This window comes from Anser brachyrhynchus (assembly GCF_964034855.1).
Source record: "Anser brachyrhynchus genome assembly, chromosome: 1".
NCBI lineage: Eukaryota > Metazoa > Chordata > Aves > Anseriformes > Anatidae > Anser > Anser brachyrhynchus.
Genome location: NC_137694.1, coordinates 4,776,019 through 4,790,322, shown reverse-complemented (window position 1 = coordinate 4,790,322; position 14,304 = coordinate 4,776,019). Strand labels below are relative to the sequence as shown.

The window sequence follows — 14,304 nt, the reverse complement described above, 5'->3', positions numbered from 1 at the left end:
CCTAAAAGTGAGCGTTCAAAAGACACGACCCCCCCACCAACACCACCAGCACCCTATTATCCCCAGGCCCTGCTGTTATAATAGGTTTTGAGGAGGTTTTATGGGGCCGGGGCTGCCCCGCTGCCTCCGGCCCCTCTCTGCTCCGTCCCCAGTGATGCCCACCCGAGACAGTGGCACCGGCGTGGGTTTCGCTGCCTTTTTTGGGGGGCGGGGACAGGCAGAAAAAGCCCCCTCCTCCCCTTTTACCCCCCCTCGCACCCTCCTTTTAGACGACAATTGACTGCAAGCGGATTAAGTTACGTTTGCCGGGCTGGGGTTTTTACAGGGTACCAGAATAGTACAGGTAAAGCTGTACAAACAGCCGGGAGCTACGAATCGGAGGGTTATGGAGAGGACACGGCCCAGGGCAGAGCTCCCAAGATTTTTTTGCCTTGCTCTCTACCGAGGGAATGGGGTCGGGGAGGGAAAGGCGCTGCCCCATATCCATCGCCCCCTCCCGGGGCACGCAGCCGGGACCAGCCCGGTGTGCGGGGAGCTGCTGAGATAAGGCCGGCTTAAACAAAGACGGGGAGAGGAGGGAACGGTTCTTTTTTATCCTCTGTCTTCTTCTTCTTTTTATTTTTTTCCCCCTCCGTCAATCAGGCAAGGAATTGTGATCTCTTCCCCCAACGCCACCCTCTCTCTAGCAGGATAAACGAACCACAAGCCAGCAATAAATAATAATAATAATAATAATAATAATAATAATAATAATAATAATAATAATAGAAACTCCTACAGAAAAAGAGAGATACTACACTGACGTTTCTGCCTCTCTTCTTTCAAGGCAGCTTGTCCCCCTGAGCCTTCCCCTCCGCTTCGAAACCAGCCACATGTGCGGTTTTTTTATTTATTCTTTTTTTTCTTTTCTAAATGCACATATGTGTATGTTTCCGTTCGCTTCTAATAATTCATTTATCTCCCTTTCGTGCAGATCGGGAGGAAGCAGACACACACACACACGCACACAAAGAAGTGCCGAGCCATGCAAATCGAGCGAGAGCACAAATCAACTTCTGATTACATCGGCTCCAATTTTTCCTCCCTTCGTGCAACACAGCAGAAGCATACTTTTTTTTTTTTTTTCAGCGCAAATGATGCTATGTGATGAGGAGGGAGGAAGAGAGGGGAGGGGGGGGGGGAAACCCTGCTCTGCCGAAGAACAGAAATTCGAAGAATTAAAATTGGGAGGAGAGAGAAACCGGGACTTTTCTTTCCCCTCCTCCCCCCCTCCTTTGAAGCTGAGAGGAGGGCTACTGCCCCGGGACACTGCAGGAGTTTAAAAAAAAAAAATAGAAAAGAAAAATCTGAGAAAGATCAAAAACCGGCTCCGCAAGTCCCAGCGGCGACCTCTCCCCCCGCCGCATTCCCCAAAGCGCGCGGCGCAAACCCGGAGCGGAGCCGGGCGAGGCGGCGGGGGGGGACCCGGGGGGGTCCCGGGTGGTGGCCCTGTCACCCCCGCTGCCTGTCCACGTCCTGCTCCGGGACGGGAGGCAGAGCCCAGCTCCCTTCCTTCCTTCCCTCCCCGTTTCCCTGCTCCTTTTTCCCGCAGCGCAGCCCCGGCTTCAGGCTCAGCACGGTAAGTCACTCTTTTCCCCCTTTTTTATTTTTTATCTTTTCCCCCTCCCGTCTTTTCTCGGAGGGGTGGCTGGAAAAGGGGTTCCACCTTTCTCTCTTTCTCTCTTTTTATTCTCCTCTCCCAGCTCCTTTCTTTTTTTCTTCTCCTCCCGCTCCAAGCTCCGCGAAGAGCATCCGCGGGCACCGCTCCCCCCGGCACGGCGCTGGGGTCGGGCACCGCTTCCGAGAGGTTCCGGCAGATAAAAAAAACAATAAAAAAATAAAAGAGACGGGGAAGGAGGGGGAAAAAAAAAAAAAAAGAGAGAGAGAGAGAGACAGAGAAGAAATACTTCAAATCCCACCCCAAAAAAATCCGGTGAGGTTAAGGAAATGTACATTACCAGCCAAAAAAAAAAAGGGGGGGGGGGAAGGAAAGAAAAAAGAAAATGAGCCGCTGTATTTCCCCGCTGCTGAGGCTTTAAGCAAATGATCTCCCTACAATAATCAGCCGGCGGCTTCCAGCGCCGGGGATGCGCGTCCCGGGGCGGGGAAGGGGCTCTCGCTTTGCTCGCATCGGTTTTGCCTCCCAGGAGCGTTGTAGGAAATAGATGTGAAGGTGAATTGAACCGATTTCCACGCAGCCCGTGGAAAAGGTGAGGCTGCCGTCGGGTTTAATGACTTTTGGGGTTCTTTTCTTCCCCCATAAACCCCAAACCCTGGGATTTACGATGAAGCAGAACACCCAAATTGACGTGAGAGGAGGCGGCGGAATTAACACCGGCTCCTTGCCGAGGTGGAGAGACATATCCTGACCTCCCGGCACCCAAACCGGAGCGATTTGCTGCGGGAAGAGCCCGGCTGCCTCTAGCTCAGAGCAGTCCTCGCACCCCCAGCACCCCCAAACCAAACCTCCCCTGTCCACAGCCCCCCGGCCCTAACCCGCTCCGTAAATGTAGGGCTCGCATTTGGTGTTCCAAGCTCCCAAATTCAAATTGGAGGGAGGGGGACACACGTCTGCCCCGATTTTGCACTCCTTGCTGCTGTAAAGGGGTCTCGTCCCTAATTCCTCTGGGGTGCTGTCCCCTAGAGGTGCCCTTATAGGCACCTTTCCGTCCTGGGGGCCGAGCAGAGCGCCCAGGCAAGCTGCGGGGAAGCAATTTCTCCTCGTTTTTTACCCCCCTGAAATTAAAACACCCCCTTCGGCTCCGTTAAAAATAATAATAGAAAAATAAAAATCATTTTTTATTTTTATTTTTATTCCCGGGGAGAATGAATGAAGCGCTTTGCCCCAGCCGGGAACAAAGTGCGCGGGGGGGTGCCCTACCCTCTCCCCCCTTCCTCACCACTCTTTTGCTCCTCTCCCTCTGTCCCCAGGCTGCCGGGACCCACCGGGACCCCCTCTGCCCGCCCAGGTGGCCGGGGGTGCCGAGCCCCGGCTCCGCACCTGCGGCCCATAAATAATGGGGAAAACAAGCAGGGCCGGCGGTTATTAATTAGCCGGTTTCATTAAAATCCATCCCCCAGAGCCCTCTGCCTGCGCACGGACACGCGAAGGTAAGAGGAGAGAAATGGATGCGCACGTGCATTTTTTTTCCTTATTTTAAAGGCGCTCGGTGACAGCCTGCGCGCATTTTTGGACAGCCCAGGCTCCCTGCTGCCCCTGGGCAGGACGGTGGCACATTTCCTACAAGGGGAGGGTGGAGGAGAGGGACCTGAAGCCGGGAGAAAAGGGAAAACCAGCCTTTAGCCTTCGGGCACCCAAAAGCCATCTCCCCGGTGGGATTGGGGACAGGGAACCGGGGGGGTATTCGCGGAGATGTGGGGTGCGGGCCCGGAGCAGAGCCATCCTCCTCCTCACCTCCTCCTGAAGCCGGGCTAGGCATGATTTGGGCTGGCGGGGTATAAAACAAGGGAGATCCGCGGAAAGGGAGACGCGGGGGAGCTCGCCCTAATTACGTCCTATTAGAAGCGTATATATTTGTTGTGTATTATATACCTTTGTTTAAATACGTAGCGTTAAATATATAGCCTATAGGGCGCACACACGGCACGGATCGCCCGAAATCGGGTCCCGGGTGGGGAGAATTACGCGTGGGGGCAGCGCGGAAAGGCGCGCAGCGCTTTGGGAAGGGGGGCTGCGTGGCTGCACCTCTTTTTTTATCCCCATAAAAAAGCCGAAATGGGGCACGGCAAGGCCCCTGCTACCTCCCTCCCCGTACCGAGGTTAATATTGCACGGGCAGGGCTGACAGCGCCGTGCCCCGTTCCGTGCCCCCCCCCCCCCCCCCCAGCCCCAACCATCCTCACCCCAGCAGCCAGAGGCAGCCCAGCTCCTTCTCTCTTCCTAAATTTCTCGTCCCTCCCGGGCCGGGGCTGCCTTTCCCCAAGGTCACCGGGCAAAGCCGCCCCTCCTTGCACACCCCCAGCAATAAGAGGCGGGGGGGGGGGCGGCTCGGGTTGAGTTTCAGCCGGCGGCTGCTGCCCTTTGAGCCCGGCTCCCCTCCTAATTCCCTCCACGTGGAGAAGGAGCAAAAGGAGGAGGCGAAGGGGTGAAAAATAAAAAAGAGAAGAGAGGGATGGGGAGGCGAGGGGTGGTGGTGGGGGGACGGGACACGGATGCACTGACCTGGGCAGATGCTTTTTATTTTGTCCCGCTCCGCTGGAGCTCTCAGCGCAGGAGTGCGGGAGGAGCGGAGCGGCGGCTGCTGGCATGGCGCAAGCTCCCACCCGGGGGGAAAACCTGGGGGAGCCGCATCCTCCAAACGCCCACCCTGCCCTCCTCCTCCTCCTCCTCAGGGCTGGGCTGAAGAGCAGAGCTCTTCCGGGTTGGGAAAGGGCAGAGAAAGAGGGAGAGAAATATGATGGGCTATTTCTCTGCACACCCAGCCCGGCTAAATCACAGGGGGCGGGCCGGGGAAAGAGGGGGGGGTTGGGGGGGGGGGGGGGCGAGCCGGGTCCTTGGGGCTCGCAGAGGTGTGAGCGTGATGAAACCCGTCCCGGCAGCGGCTGTCACTGCCGGGAGCCTGCAGAGCCTGGCGAGAGAGAGAGGGGAAAAAAAAAATTAATTGTGCCTGTGATGGTGCAAATAGCACCGGAGCGAGCCCACGGCTGCACCGAGAGCTTTCGAGGAAAAGCGGTGACATTGGCTGGGGGGAGCTGAGCCTGCCCTGCTGCCCCCCCTCCTCCTCGGGAGGGAGTTATATCGAGCCATTATTATTATTATTATTTATTATTATTATTGTTATTATTATTATATGTGTATAGGGGTACGCGATCCAAGAAAAAAAAGATAAATCCCCAAGCACGCCTTGGCACACCTGGGGGGTATCTCTCTCCCCAGTGTCCGTCTGTTCTTCCAGGGCTGACCCCAGCGCCAAATTTCCCCCCTTCCCTCCCTGCTACCCCTCTCCCCACGGAGAGCAGCCCCGTACCCCAAAGCTGGGGCATGTTTTCCCTACCCCCTGTTGGGAAAAACAACCGCCCCCCGAGCTGCTGTGGGTTCGGGGGAGAAACCCCCATGTCCCTGCATTAAGCGACCCCCCCTCGGCGTTTCCCCGTATTTCCGCCGGGGGGGTGCTGGACTTTTCCCTCTTTCCCTCAGCCGAGAGGCTGAAAAATCCCATTTTTGCCCATTTCGCTTTAAAATAAATACCCCCCCCCCCCCCCAACCTTCCTGCAGCCCTCCACGGGAGTCCTGCCGTGTGCTGGAGAAAAAAGGGGAAAAAAACGTCGGATTTGCACGCTGGAAAACTTGCCCGAGATTTAGTGGCGCTGGTTTTTCCTACTGAAGGTCGGTGCCTTTGGCTTCCATGCCCCCCCCCCCCCCCCAGCGGGGGGGTGTAGCCGAGGAGAGGCGGAGGAGCCCCCGAAGAAGAGCCTGGAGGGGATGTCGTGGGGAAAAACGTGTCCGGAGGGGCCAGGCTCTTCTGGAGGGTGGGCAAAGCCTGCCCAGCATCAGAGAGAAAGTGGGGAGGGGGAGAAAGTGGGGTGAGCCCCCCCTCATATTTAACATCACCCCACCCCCGCCACCGCTGGAGTGAAAAGTTACCGAAACGGGGTGAAAAATAATCACTTAGGGAAAAAATATAAAATAAATATATAGATATAGATGTATACACACTCCGAGTCCGGGAAGGATTTTTTTTTTTTTTAATTTTCCTGCTGACGCTGGGAGTTCGCTATCTCCGCTTCTAGAGTGACTCTGTAAGGTGAAAGGTAACGCGATCGCCTCCCAATTCTATCTTTAGAAAACACATTCAATTAAGGTAATAACTTGGGGCTCATTAGGGCTTCGAAGGGAGCCCTCCCGCAGCCAAACGCCGCTGGAAGAGGCTCGGACACCCGACGGCACGGGGAGGGTTGAGCCCTCAGCCCACGAGTGGGGTTTTATTACGAAAAACCCTTCCCAAAGGAGTGTTTTGGAGCCACGATGCTGTGTTTGGCAGCGAAAGGAGTGGAGAAGCCGGGGCTAAAATCGTACCAATAAAGAAATAAATAAGTCGGGAAAAAAAATGGAAAAGAAAGAAAGAAAAAAAAAAAAAGAAATAGGAATGCGGCTTAAATCACTCGGGGTGTGTGTTCCCCATCAGCGGGCAGGGAAAATCCCTGGGAAATCTGCTCGCCGCGATTTGCGCTCCCCCACATCGAGCTGCAAGTGGGGAGGCGATACCGGCGAGGAAGACGATGCTGCCGGCTCCTTCCCAAATCGCACCGAGAAAAAAAAAAAAAAATAAAAATAAATCAATAAAAGGAGAGAGGGAGCTGGATCTCAGAGGTCTGAGCACAGAGAGGGGAACGAAAAATCAAGGATCCTCGTGGTGAAGACACATGGGAAGAGCAAGGAGATGGAGTCCCTGCGCTTTTGTCTCCTTATTTCTTATTTCCCTGGCTGGGGCTTGCTGGGAGCGGGGGGGACCAAGGGAGGAGAGGGAATTTGGGCACAGGCGCAGGCGCGTCCAGGCACATCTACACACATATACCCTCATATATCCCCATACATATCCATATATCCTCATATATCCCCATATATATACATCTATCTCCATATATCCCCATATATATACATATATCTCCATATATCCCCATATGTACCCATATATACCCGTATGTACCCTTATCCACACATCCACGCACACACCCCCATCCGCCTCCACTCACCCCCTCGCCATCACCCCCGCCCCGGGCCGGTCATTCCCAGCTCGGAGGGCTGGCGATTCACAGGTTAAACGTAACTAATGAGGCTTTAAACGGCACCCGGGGTTTATCAGAAATATCGCAGCCCTTCCCCGGTGCCTGCAGTTTAGCTTCCCGGCGAAGCGCCGGCTAGATGGCCAGAAGTCATTTAAATAACTAAACAGCCGCACATCTACGGTGTGGGCGTCGTGTTTGCCAAATAAAGGGGGATGCTGTGATTCCCCCAGCCTGTGCGGCTGAGCACACCTCTTGCTCGCCTCTTGGCACCCGTTTTTCCGGCCAGGCATGGAAATAAATACCTCCACACACACACACACAATCGATTTCGGCTCCGCCTGAGCCCAGATTCGCAGTCGGACCCTCCATAAAGACGGTCCCATCCATACGGTATCGGTCCCAAGAAGAGCTCGGCCGGCTGCAGAAAGGAGCCTGGGGATGGTTTATTAGCTATAATTCAACTGCCGAGCCTGCTCCGGGAAGAACCCCCCCCCCCGGGCCCCCACCCCGGAGAAAAGTTGCCCATATAATCAATAATGTCCCCCCCTCCAGGTGTGAAATCCCAGCCCCACGGAGGTTATTTTTTTAATATCCTCGCCTCGATCCCCCCCGCCGAGGAGAAAGGGGGGAGAAAGCCCCCCACCGGCTCGATCTCCCCAAATCGGCCGGCTTGGCATTGATCCTGGGCTTTGTGTGCGCGGAGTATATTCGCTTGAAAACGATTTCCATTCAACGCAGCATCCTACAGCGGTGCGATCGACCCGGGGACTTGGTGCCAGCTCGGGGAGGGGGAGCGGGGCTGGAAGGGGGGGGGGCTCGCAAATTAAAATAATTCCCCCCCCCCTTCCGTCGCCCCTGACCTGCCTTTACCCAAAGCGGAGGATTGGAAATAAAGTCAACCCCAGAGCCCAGCAAATAGCCACAACTACAAATTCCTATCAATTACGGCCAAGGTGCAAAATATATTTATAAAAATATATAAAGCACGTGGAAGTGGGGAATTTTAATTAAATCTTACTGCGGCTCTAACAACATCGAAGTGATATTTCATTCGGAGCCCGCCTCTTGCTTGTGTTTTATAGCGTTTTCTTGCCTCTGACTTTATTTAAAATATTAGACGAGGTACAGAATTATAAATGACTCTTTCCTTATCTGTGCTGCTCACATATCCAGGATCAGAGGAGCTGATTAAGAAAGAAGTCAGAGGCAACGTTGGATTCATAATGATTCGGAATAATGAATCCTTATCTCTGCTTTCCAGATTATCACCCTTTCAGCTCCCAATGTTTTGTTACATGGGATAATTTATTGCATCTAATACATCACAATGAATCTGATGGCGGAAAGCGATGGGCAACGTTGGGGAAAAAAAAAAAAAAAAAGGGGGTCCTTATTTTAGTTTAGTTTTATCCTGGGGGCAGCGAAACGGATTTTTTTTTTTTTAATAGGGAAAATATAAGGTAGATCTGATAATAACAATAATAATAAAAAGAAGTTGGGGAGGGGGGGACACGGGGCGCTTTAATTAGTGTGTCACTTTCAGGCTGAAATTAAGAAAATCGACCGGAGCTGCTTCTCTCGGAGGCTGCGAGATCCTAATTTTACATGATTTATTTTTTATTTAAGGGAGAGATAATGCATCATAAACATTGAATAAAGCACGGAACCGGGTTAAGATAAAACACAATTTGCATCTCTTTTTTTTTTTTTTTTTTTAATGTGTCTGTGTGTGTAAGGGAGGGCTGCCAATAATGTTCAATTTTCTCCCCGCCCCATTGCCAAATAAATACACGCATAGCAAAAAATCGATAAGATTTCTGCTAGGAGTCTCTCCCCTGTCTCTCCCCCTCTGTCTGCCTCTTTTTTTTTTTTTTTTTTTAAGGCATTTCTCATAAACTGGAGAAACTCCGCGGGTTGCTTTGTATGCAAATTAACGCTGCTCTGTGTTTCGGGCTGCAGAAATGGAGAAGGGGCATCCACCTGAAATTATTGATATTGGTGCAGGCGTGTGCCTGAAGAGGGGGAGATCTGCTGATATTTTGCTGGATTTGAACGCATTCGTTTGAACCCTTGAAGGGACCGAGCAGGCGGTGGCTGCCTCCTCACCTGCGCAAGGAAGGGATGCGAATCAAACCTTTCCTGCCGCCGTTATCCCTTTCTCTGCCCTTTTTGGGGTTAGGGGAATCCCAAAGCAAGAGGAACTCATCCCCAAAGTTCCGCCTCGGTCTCAGTCAATACGGACTCAAGGCACCCCAAAACCCTGCCGAGGGGCTGGGGGATGATTATCCACGGAGCATCCCTGCCTTTTCATTTCTGGGGCAGCACCGGAGAGAAAATGGTGTCGAAACCCCAATTCGTGCTCGAGCTGCAGCTCGCTTTTGCTTTTATATATACAATATAGATATAATATAGATATTCCCTTATGCCAGGCAGTCCTAATGCTAAAATTTCCGGGGACAGGTGTTGCCAGCCCTTCTCTGCCTGTTTTAAGTTTCCCTGGCTCCCCCTCATCCCTTCTTGCCTCTCCCGGCGCAGGGACAGTGTTTAATCATTAACCGGCTCTATTATTTATTTTTTTTGTCTTTCCAGGAAGCGGGAGACGCTTCTGAAACAGGGTTGCAAAACAACTTGTTTTCCCCTTTGCCTACAGGGGATGCTCCCTTTCGAGGGGGCTTGGGTGGGGGCAGCTCCCCCGCCGCCGGGGGGGCGCGGTGCAGATGCCCGCCTGCCTGCTGGAGGTTCCCGTTTTTCCACGCAAATTCCCACCCGAACGGCAATCTCGGGTCCCCCACCATCCCTCCGTGCAATATTTGTCGAGGAATTTCGAGTAGCAGTTATAACGCTGATTTTTGATCCCCCAATTTGAAGCGCAGATGGGTTGATGGGGATATACGGATATATATATATATCATGCCGGCTCGCCCTTAGATGAATTTATTGGACCAGTTCCCACCCTCAGCTGAACATTCAATATTCCAGCATTATCTCCGCACTTAAACTCGCTTTCTCCATTGCTCTGCCAAGATAAATTTGCATAATATTTGCAGTTGTAATTAGCTGATGAACATCTCCCAGCCTTCCCCTTTGTTTTCCGGGCGTTTGGTCTTCAATTGATGCCACTTTTGATCTTTAATATTACAGTATCCCGACAGAGCATTTTATATCTTATCTGCGGCGCATGAAAGTCGCGCAGAAAGGGAGCGAGGAAAGTGGGGAGAAAAGGAGAGGGAGGACAAGGCGCTGAACGAGGCTGAACTAATCGGAGTTTCGAAAGGTTGCTTCAGATGCCTGGATCCGCAGTTACGGGGCAAAGGCGATAAATGTTGAATTAGAGCCACTTAAAATAATGCAGGGCTTGCTCAGGTGAGGCACCGGCAGCATCTCTGCAGCCCATGCGGGCACCTGGAGGGGGGGGGACCGGGGGTTTGGGGACCCCTTTGCCACCGGGCTGAGGAGCCCGGTGGACTTTCGGGGACTGGAACAGCAAAGTTTATTTTATTTTATTTTATTGGGGGGGAGGAGGAGGATGCTTTTCTTCACCCGGCAATTGCTTCGGGAGCAGCCCCCCCTCGAAGCATCTCGAGTGAGCGGCCCCCTCCCGGTCCCCGTCCCCGTCCCCCCCCCACCTCCCTCCAGGGTCACCTCCGCTCGCAGAGCCGGGACTAAAGGATGTTATCACGTCGGGAGGGTTATTAAACCGCTAATGAATGAGTGTCTGTGAGCCTCTGGACGGGCTGGAGAGACTGCGGGAGGGGGGCCGGGGGGGAGAGGAGGCAGAAAGGCTCGATCTTCATGCCAATCTCTGGAACAAATAGCTAACATTTAACGTTTACACCCTGCTTGGCGACGAACTGGCGCTCCACGGACCCCTGATCCAGGCTAAAATGTCCAGAAAGCCTTTGGAGAGAACAAGTTCCTGGCTATCAGGTTCTTCTGATCTCTCTCCTCCTTTCATAGGGCTTTGGTTTCAGACTGGACTTGTCCAATGTCTGCTTTACCGCTGCGCACTCCTAAATGAGTGTCAAGGAGGCGAATATCAAATAGCAGCGAGGTCAAGGCGATTTGGTTAACCGTTGGCTGGGCTGGTGGCTTTAAACTTGGGGGGGAGGCTGGGGGAGGGAAGGAGAAGGGCGCAGGGGGGATAAACCCCGGGGAAAAGCAAGGGACGGGGGCTGGGGAGGGATGGGGAACTTGGGCAGCCCCTTAAAAAAGAGTCAGGGATGGGGGGGATGCATGGCCATGGGGTTTCCTGCTGGACCTGGCCAGGCTGAGGGTGTCCTTGGCTATCGGTGTCTGGTTTGGGGAGCATTTGGGACATTTTGGTGGCACCCGTGTTTCAGTTCGATCCCAGTCAGTGCATCCCAAATGAGTGGGTGCAGCTGTGGGTGTTCAAAACTCCTGGGGAAGATGTGGGGGGATTTTGGAGGTGTAGGGGATACATGGAGGGGGAATGCAAAGATGTATGCAAGGAAACATGCACCTTTGCACAAAAAGGTGCATTAGAGCAGGGCTGGGGGAGATGGCTGTGTAACTGGCAGTAGGTTTGTGGTCCTGGGGTGGGTTCATGGTCCTGGGGTGGGTTTATGGTCCTGGGGGTGATGCAGGGGGCACGTATTTTTGGAGAGAGGGGGCTGAGGAGACACCCTGGGTTTCTGTGCGTGAGCAGGAGGGGCTGCATGGAGAGGTTTAGTGGGGATACATCAGGAGGGGGGCAGAGGAAGACCCCGTGCATGTAGGGGACATACAAGGATGGCTGGGAAGCAGGGAATGCTCCTGAGAGCCAAAGCCTGAGCTGTGCATGGGCTGCAGGATGAGCTGGACATGGGACACATGAGGACAGGCACCCACACCTGGCAGGGAAGTGATGGGTGCTTGCAGCGCAGGAGCCAAGGAGGGATTTTGCTTTCACTGTGATTGTTTGCTTAAAAAAAAAAAAAAAAAAAAAAAAAAAAAGAGAGAGAATTTCCTGGAAGAGAAAGTTTTCTATTACTGAGGTGGCCAATGAACAGAACAAACACTGAGGCCTTTTCCAGGCACAGCGACGAGCCCACAGAAGCCCTCCCCTCGCAGCAATCCCATTTCGCTCCCGCCGTTAGCAGAAAACTCGCTCGGGTCCCAGGTAATGTAAAGCTCGTCGGCCGAGTCAAGGCAAACAATCGCCATAGGAAATGTGTGCACAGCCACACACGGCTGAGCAGCGCCAGGGGTTGTAACTACCAGGGAGGCTGCAATATCTACAACCCCGAGGTGGTTCAGCGTGGGTTTGCTTCCCATGCCCTTGACCTACAAGTCGCAAGAATGCGAAAATGGTGTGAGAGATTCGGGTGATGCCAAGGTGGTCCTCGGTCCAATGTCATCCTCGGTGTATCACCCAGCTTCTGTATTTAGAGTGTGTAATAGCGGAGCCGTTTCTCCTTATTTTTATTTCTTATTTTTATTTTTTATTCTGAAGGTTTTAATTTGCTCAGCACGGGGCCAAGCACTGTATGGGCATCAGTGCAGATGCACGTCCCTACGGAGAGTTGCCGCCCGTGTGTGCTTGGGCATGAACCTATATGTCCCTGGGAAGGCAGAGTGTGCTTGTGCAAGAGTGTGAGCACCCAAGTCATACACACCCCCCTGTGCACACACGACACAGCAATATACATATTCCATACGAGGATCAGAGCCATGCATACATCCACATACGTACAGCCACTAAGGGCGCGTTTCTGGAGACATTCTCAAATAGAGCAGTGTAATTTCTCCGCTGATTTTGATTGACATGCTGTCCCTGGGATCATGTGTTAATCCCTTCTTCACTCAAGCCTTTTCATAACTCATTTCTCTCTGCTAGATGGAGACTCTGATGGTTACCGAGGCAACGATGATAGCACTAAGCCATTTCCCTCTCTGCACGGAGACCATTATTCCGCATGCATAGGCCATTTGCAACAAAGGTCGCCACAAAGTCATCCACAACACAGCACACGTTTATTAAACTTTTATTCTTTTTTTTTTTTTTTTCCTCCCCCTAACAGAGAAACTAGCTGGCACGTGTGCAATCGCTCTTTTTTTTTTTTTTTTTTTTTGAGATCTTTGTAATATAGGTAATAATAACTGTAGCAGATATTATTGTACCCAAACTGTATATCATACAAATCAGGGGCTTAGAGTTTCTGGTCCAGAGAGATCATGCTTAGATGGCGAGGTTTTGCACCAATGATTCCTATTTGCCTTTTGTTCTCCTATCAAATAGTAACTTTAATAGCAGCTGGAGGAAAAAAACAGCCAACAGCAGCAAGACGAGAGCGGAGAGGTGAATACCTGGATGTAAAACCCACATGGAGATTCGCCCTACAAAACCTCCCGAACACAATTAACTAAATGACGTCCAGCAATGACCACTCCCTGCTGTCTTTTTTTGTTTTGTTTTGTTTTGTTTTGTTTTTTTAATTTCTGCCTGGTTCCTTCCCTGGGCTTTGTGGCTTTGGGTATAAGTTGTATGGGGTCCTTCTTGTGATGTTAAGGGATGATTTAGGTGTGTAAAAGTCAGCTCTGGCTGCAAGAGGACAAGACGTAACGTGCTGAAGGAAAGCACCCCCGCTAACCTCAGGTGCTGCCACCACCACCAGCGAGCCCTTTCCCAGCTGGGGCCATGCTGCTGGATTTGATTTCAGCCCAGTCCTTCACCTCCAGAGACCAAACGTGATGCTTCGCTTTGAGCTGGTTTTAGCGAGCAGCCCCTGCCCCATTGGGACCGGCACTGGGAAATGCACAACTGCGGGGAGCGGCCCCATGGAGGGGACTGCGGCCACCCCACCGCCCTGAGCCAGCACAGGCCCCCAACCCTTCCTTGGGGTGAGGTTGTTTTGGGTACCCATGTCATTTCACTATGTTTATTTCTGTTTTCGAAGAGAAATGTCCCTGGGACTTGAGTTCAGCAAATAGAAGGAGAAAGAGGTAAAGCATCTTTAGTCTTCATGGGTGTAGCATTGACCCCAAACTCTACAAATGTCCAAACTCGGTGTCTGCTGGCCGCCAAACCCTTGAAAAGACAACATTTATTGACCCTTTCCAACCCTGTTTGCAGGCAGCTCATCATCTCCAGAGCCACACGTTTCCAACCTTGTAGTGACAAAAAAACCCGTGCCCCTGCAAGGGGGCTCGGAGCCGCGGTGCCGAGGGCTGGGAGCCTGCTCCGACGGTCCTGAAGCATCGGGACCGCTGCGGATGTGAAAGAGGAGGAGAAGATGGCCCATGGTGATAAGCTCACGGGAAAAATCTAAGGTGCCTCCTACTCGTCTCTGTCCAGACAGCTCCAGCACCAGTCCGGGATCTTATCTCTCCGTACTGCTGCACCCCTTTGGCCTCCCTCCTACAGTGTCCTGCTCAGCTTCATGCAAAACACACTCCTAATTGCACTGACCTGGCCCAAAGCTCTGATCCCATCTTCCCTCTCCAGCTCCTGTCACTGGTTTCACTGGTTTTATCAGCTATTTCATTTAATTTTTGCTGCTGCTCTGCTGTATGCAGAGGT

The 14,304-nt window shown here is 52.6% G+C and overlaps 1 protein-coding gene across 2 annotated transcripts in view; it reads right to left on the bottom strand.

The window, feature by feature from the left end:
* Positions 1 to 4,594, bottom strand: part of GATA3 (GATA binding protein 3) — a 29,160-nt gene extending 24,566 nt beyond the window's left edge. For both annotated transcript variants that reach the window (XM_080600001.1, XM_080600005.1), the window contains exon 1: positions 4,222 to 4,594. The gene's annotated coding sequence lies outside the window, so the exon portion shown is untranslated. The remainder of the gene's footprint in view (positions 1 to 4,221) is intronic.
* Positions 4,595 to 14,304: the final 9,710 nt, after the last annotated feature.